Genomic DNA, 6,000 nt, shown 5'->3' with positions numbered 1-6,000 from the left:
GGAGATCAGCTTGGGTGTTGGATAAATAGAGACTTACAAAGAATAAGGAGGAATCACAGAGAGAGACATGGCATATGACTCTGGAAGATGATTGGGAGCAATGGGAAAAGTGAACACAACGTCAGTAACAGCACAAGAATAGCCGTGGGTAGATTCAGTAGCACTGTTATTTTATGAGGCATTTCTTCTAAAAGTATGGCTGTGAATCTGTCATTGTTAAATATGTGTGTCCGCTATCAGACATCTCTCATTCAGTATACTGTATATGTGTCTTGGTCTTTCTATTTTGGTGTTCATTACAGTATTACTCTTCATGTTGTCACAATGTGACAATAATTATGTGCAGCTCAGTACAATATCCTAACTTATTATGTTTACTTTCTACTTCTTCTACTACTTTGAATATTACTATTGTGATTATTTTCCCGGCAAAGCCATAGCATTAGTATCAGCAAAATACTAAGGGTCATCATGACTTCCAAAGAAACTATAAAATGCCTTCATGAGAACATGCTTTGGAGGACATGAAGTCATGACATCATTCATTCTCAAACATGAAGTCCTACTCCTAGCTGGGAGTACATTTATTACATTTCATAAATACTTCTCATGTCCTGCTCCGAGGTCGGACAAATTCCTATCCTAGTCTAGGCTAAGAAACTCCTAAAAACCCACTTTTTAAATTGACTTTTTCGTAGCTAAGTTTTAGTTATACCCCTAATAGAATAAACATGCATTGATTTATCATATTCTTCATGGGTTTGCAACTTTTACTGATCTCTGCATTTCTCATCTGTTTTTTTTCTGTGGTGGTGTTTTGCACCAGCACCACCTGATTAGGGCACCGTGCAGCCATCAGTGATGTTCAAATGAAGGTGGCTGCCCCAGCTGTGCACGAGACCCACTGCATTGAATCCTCAGGGACAGTCTGGAAACAATGAGGAGCGACTTAAGAACAATTATATTAGGTAGAATGCCCAGTGTGGACTGGGTGGTCTTAGGGCCTTGGATCCCCTGCAGATTTTGTTTATTTGTTTTGTGTTTTCTGTTCTTCTAACCTTAGCATAATACTGATCTTTAGAGATGTACAGTATATTATATATAAGTACTCTACTTTTCTACAGTATATTATTTCTGTATTGATTTATTTGTTACTTTTCATTATTATTCGTACCTAATTTAATTTGTATTTCTTTTCTTGTAACTATTTCTTTGACATTTTGAAAAACACTGAGCTACAACCTTAGTATGAAAATGTGCCATAGAAATAAATGTTGTTGTAGGCTGAGCAGATTTTCATAGTTCTAAAATGGGACACATAGTGTTAATCAAGTGATCAAATAGGAGTAAAATATATTGCACGTATATTAAATTGAAGGGGGGAGTAACTATTAAATCACTAGCCTTTTAAAAACAGTGAAATTGTTATTTTAATTCTCAACCTTCTTGGGTGTTAACCTCGAGAATGACAGGGCCTCAGAATTCCATGTAATTACACTTAAGCCCAAGCCAAACTCTGGGTGATATTTAATGATCCACTTTATAGTGTTAAGTCAGAAAAACTCTCAGGACAATATTTTGCTGCCATTTAGTTGATAAAATAACATTATACTGCAAATATTCATACATATGTCCATAGATTTTGCCACTCTATGTTAACTCATCAATATTCATAAGTGGGGTGGAGCCTTCAACCAAAAAACACAATGCCATGTAAATGAGAAGCTATAATGCCAGTTTTAGAACAAACTGAAACTGACCCATTTGTTGAATCAAGTGATAGTGACGACTGTGAGCTGGTCATCAGATGTTGACCTGGATAGTGAAACTGATGCATATGGGACTGTATGAATGAACTGACATGATCTGTCCCATGAATATGGTCGCCAGAAGGTTCAATGTGGTGAAAGTAGATGTAGGTCAAAAAGGCAAAACGATTATGATCAAGTAGAAAGACAAGAAAGATGTTATTCCCCTTAAGCACTTTTCTAAATGCACTAACTGTTGTTCGTGCCAGAGGAAAAATGGAAGTCATTAAACCTTAGACTGTGGTAGCCTACAATAAAACAATTGGTGGTTCTGGATCGTGCAGATCAGGCACTGACATTTTATATAAATCTACCCTCCCGTGCTGAAGCAACAGAAAAAAATACAATAAGTCTGCAAAGAAACATACTTGCAACATTGGGCTGTGCGTTGGTGACAGTTTCAAAACATGTCACACTAAGGACTTGTACTAAATGCTTTTCCATTGCATTGTAAACTGGCACGGAAATTATATCCCGTACTGAAATGCAATCCATCACTTGGTTGGTCAGGGTTCATGCACTGGTACAGCACGGTGTCACACCCACCACAGGACAAAACAGTCCCACCCTCCAGAATTGACCCTCTATCTGCCACAGCCAGGTGTTAAGTGGGCATCCCCTTGGCCTGGTCCAGCCACTCGGGCCCTCAACAATGAGGATCCGGCGAGCTAGATCACCCTTGGGTAAATCGTGCCACATGGCCTGACACACCCTCACAATGCTGGTAATGTGCCTCATTTAGGACTCCATAAGCAACTGCTCATTCAAACACAAAATTAAACTAACAGTACCCAAGGATTCTTAGAACAGACACAATGGAATCTAGACTTCATCTTAGCTCACTGGATAGCATCCACATCTTGCAACCATTTAGGTTTATAACTAGGATACGATAAAACTGTCAAAATCAAATGTTCCTCTTGCATTTCACCTTGTTTTAACATGTTCGATTGCTTTTAATTTTAGCACGAATAACAGTCTATAATAAGGTGAACAGAATTTTTTGGGCCAATCCGGGGACATGTGTGTGTGGGGTGGCTAGAGGAGCGTAGACTACTACGGGCGCGTTCCATTATTGAAGTTCTCCCACCACTACCGTTGGAAAACTTTGAGTCGCACATGCTGCAGATCACAACAGAAACATCCGGGGTTGGACGCAAATACGAAAATTCACGCTGAAGCCCATCATTGAACTATCAGTTTCTTTTAGCACTCATGTTGAATCACAGGGATCACAGCCCCAAAATGCAGAAACAGGTGGAAGAAAAGGGCCGCCACGCTGCTCTCGCATCCAGAAACAAGCCACACGTAGACACTGCCACAGGCAGAGGCAGAGCACGGCGTGCCTCTCTTATAGATCACTAGTAGGGACTCTAAACACTACGGAGTACAAAGCGAAAGCTTATCACATGATTTCTCGCCAAAGGTGCAGGATGCGGTAAAGCATAACCTCCGTCAAAACACCGCGCGCGCGCGAGTTCAAATTATCGTGGTGATGAGATACATTCAAAAAAGTGAACCAGCTGAAACAGGGGACATGTTTCCGAGGGGTGACAGTTGTCCGAAAAAGGGGGCTGTCCCCGGAAAACGGGGACGGGTGGTTACCTTATCTATAAGTGCCCTTGTCAGACTTTTGATGCACTTCCCAGTAATTGTGAGATACTCAATAAATACGGACACGGAACAGCCCATGCTCAAGGCCAACGAAAAACAACGCATTATACATTACGTTTAATATAAATTATATTGGTACGGTTCTCTGTCCATATTAACATCGGCAACCCACCGTGGAAAATTAGCTAATGCTCAATTCTCTAAACATCAGAGTTTATTGTCAGTGCCATGACACCGAACAACTGATACATACAATCGGTATTCAACAGCTGCTAACTGATAAAACACGTCCACAGCTCCTACGAATGGAGTCAACGAGGAAGCGCCGTGTTGCCAGTTGACGCGTGTCTTCGCCAGCGACGCCACCGCGGTCTCGTGCCCTTTGTCCCGCCAGCAAAGCCCGTTGTGAGTGACGCGGGAAACCCTGTGCAGTGCGGCCCGCCATCTTGGAAAAGGCAGGCAGTCTCCTGGAGGCTTGGAAAACTTGCGAGATTCCCTTCCGAGATAGAGAGGGAGACGGGACGCAGCCAGAAAAAAAAGAGGCAAGGAAAGACGCGCTGAACTCCCAGGTTACCCCCCCTCCCCAAAAGTCACGGTAAGAACTGCACATCCAATAAACAAATCAGTCAAACGCCGTGTTATTATATGGAAACCTTTACGGCCCAGTTGTGTCATCGCATCTCCCTCTGCCCAGGGCCGCACAACCTGCAGCCTCGTCGTAGCATCGAGCCGCGCGGCTTATCTCCCCTTTTTAAAGATGCCTTCCGGGGGAGGGGGGAGCGACATGACAGTCGTTTGGGTGTGTAGATGGGAACAAAAAAAAAAAAAGCGCACCGAGCTGGGAGCGGAGGTTTTTATGGAGAGGGGGAGGGGACGAAGACAACACCCAAAACGCAAAACCCATTTGCAGTTGTTAATGAGCCCGGCCGGCGCTGCGTTGTTTTACACTGTGTCTTGAGACTGTGGGAGCGACAGACAACAAAAAGGTAGACGTTCGTTTGTGTTAGTTCAGTGTGGGGTAAAATCGTTGTGCATTGTCAGCGATGAGTGTGTTGTCTTTTATTCTGCCGGTGCGAACGCGTTATCCGGAAGAGACAAGTCTCATGACTGCGGCGGGGCACTTCTATTCTTTCCCGTCTTGTCATTGAGAAACAAGCGTGTCAACTGCCCAGTTCATGACATAAAGGTTAAGTACAGCCTGGGATCGTGAAACGAGTCGAACTGGTTGTTTTTGAACGCCTCATCTGCGTGGTGTAAGTTGCGGCCTGTAGTTGATTTCAGGTAAGCGGATAATGCTGCTTTAAAATACCGAATCAAAGACTGCGGAAACAATGGATTTTTATTTCGCTAAAGGGACAGTCCTGGTGATGGGCCTAAGATGTGTTCTGCTTGGCATTAAGATGACATTTTTAAAATAATTTTACAACTTGTCACATCATTAAGATTGTCAGTCATTAGATCGTTAAAATAAAAGTACGAGCGACAAGACAGGTGTGTGTGTGTGTTTATGGGTGTTTATCTTATTTTAGACTCGTTTTGTGCCAGGATGCTTTGCTGTATTTCAGGAATTGAAACCGTAATAACATGGAAATGGCCGAGCTTTCAACAGAGAAATCGCGACTTGTGAAATAGGGCAGTAGATGGAGGTGTGTTTAACCGTCAGATTTTCGCAAATACCAACTATTTGCTTACGAATCATTGCTATACAGTTATTTTTAAAACAATTGCGTTTGAATCGGAGTCTGTACGTAGTGCTTTTCGTTGTAAACAGCAGAGGATCATCGGCCCTCTTCTGTTCTGTATCTGCATGCTTCCCCTTAGCCATATTATTATTAGCTTTGGACTGAGTTTTCATTTTTATGCGGATAATACTCCGTTCTGATTTATTATTAAAAGCTGAAGCTCATTAGAGCATTACCAGCTTACGAATTGTCTCTGTGAATTTAAAACCTGGCTAGAGTGTAACGGTTTAAACTGCAGCAAAACTGAAGTCGTGCTAATTGGCAGTAAATCTCAGTTTAAGAAAAGGAGCTCCTTTTGAATAACTCTTAGTGATGATATCATCAGACCATCATCATGGTGTCATTTTTGATTTCTGTCTTTCTTATTCTACCCACACAAATCACATTAAGAAACTTTATTACTTCCACCCCCGTAACATATCCTGTGTTCATTCATTCCACTCCTTTACTAATGCTGAAGATGTTGCCTATGCTTTTTTTTATCTGCATGGAATGGTTTAACTCCCTACTGACTGAAAGGCAGGGCCATCTTAAAGTATAGGCACAATGGGCCCTGGCTGGGGACCTCAGGATTAAAGGGGCCCACAATTTTTCTGATGGTTATGTATGTTTCTGTTTTACTGTCAAAACAGGTGCAACAGCACACTACTTTCCCCAGGGCCTATGATGCTGTTAAGGCTGCCCTGCTGACAGGTAATCTTTTATCACTTACCCAGTTGGTTCAAAAATCTGCAGCCTGAGACCTTATACACATCTGCAGCAAGCACATAACAGCCATCCTGCTTTGCGTTCACTGGCTTCCTGCATCTTAAAGGCCTGAATAGAAAATTCTATTA

The 6,000-nt window shown here is 42.2% G+C and overlaps 1 protein-coding gene across 4 annotated transcripts in view; it reads left to right on the top strand.

Moving 5' to 3' along the window:
• The first annotated feature begins 3,819 nt into the window (after positions 1–3,819).
• Positions 3,820–6,000, top strand: part of LOC120536005 (ras-related protein Rab-14) — a 37,898-nt gene continuing 35,717 nt past the window's right edge. The window contains exon 1 of one of the 4 annotated variants that reach the window (XM_039764279.1): positions 3,820–4,017. The gene's annotated coding sequence lies outside the window, so the exon portion shown is untranslated. Of the gene's footprint in view, positions 4,018–4,290; positions 4,409–4,601; positions 4,704–6,000 lie in introns of those variants that run through there. The other 3 variants (XM_039764280.1, XM_039764278.1, XM_039764281.1) reach the window with 3 other exon arrangements.

Source organism: Polypterus senegalus, chromosome 9, assembly GCF_016835505.1.
Source record: "Polypterus senegalus isolate Bchr_013 chromosome 9, ASM1683550v1, whole genome shotgun sequence".
In the NCBI taxonomy this organism is placed as follows: domain Eukaryota; kingdom Metazoa; phylum Chordata; class Cladistia; order Polypteriformes; family Polypteridae; genus Polypterus; species Polypterus senegalus.
Note: the sequence above shows the minus strand (reverse complement) of the source record. Positions and strands in the feature narration are given on the sequence as shown.